This window comes from Arachis duranensis, chromosome 1, assembly GCF_000817695.3.
Source record: "Arachis duranensis cultivar V14167 chromosome 1, aradu.V14167.gnm2.J7QH, whole genome shotgun sequence".
Taxonomy (NCBI): Eukaryota; Viridiplantae; Streptophyta; class Magnoliopsida; order Fabales; family Fabaceae; genus Arachis; species Arachis duranensis.
Genome location: NC_029772.3, coordinates 77,261,547 through 77,262,279, shown reverse-complemented (window position 1 = coordinate 77,262,279; position 733 = coordinate 77,261,547).

Here is a 733-nt window from a genome sequence, read left to right as displayed (position 1 = left end):
TCATGACTGAAACAAGGTCTTCCATTAGAAATTTGGAGGCACAAGTGGGTCAGCTGAGCAAGAAAATTACTGAACTCCCTCATAGTACTCTCCCAAGCAATACAGAAGAAAATCCAAAAGGAGAGTGCAAGGCCATCAACATGGCCGAATTTGGAGAGGAGGAAGAAGCAGTGAACGCCACTGAGGAAGACCTCAATGGATGTCCACTGACCTCCAATGAGTTCCCCAATGAGGAACTATGGGAATCTGAGGCTCAAAAAGAGACCATAGAGGTTCCATTGGACTTACTTCTGCCATTCATGAGCTCTGATGAGTATTCTTCCTCTGAAGAGGATGAGTATGTCACTGAAGAGCAAGTTGCTAAATACCTTGGAGCAATCATGAAGCTCAATGACAAGTTATTTGGGAATGAGACTTGGGAGGATGAACCCCCTTTGCTCACCAAAGAAATGGATGACTTGTCTAGGCAGAAACTGCCTCAAAAGAGACAGGATCCTGGGAAGTTTTCAATACCTTGTACCATAGGCACCATGACCTTCAAGAAGGCCTTGTGTGACTAGGGTCAAGTGTAAACCTCATGCCTCTCTCTGTAATGGAGAAGCTAGGGATCTTTGAGGTGCAAGCTACAAAAATCTCACTAGAGATGGCAGAAAACTCAAGAAAACAAGCTTATGGACTTGTAGAGAATGTTCTGGTAAAAGTTGAAGACCATTACATCCCTACTGATTTCATA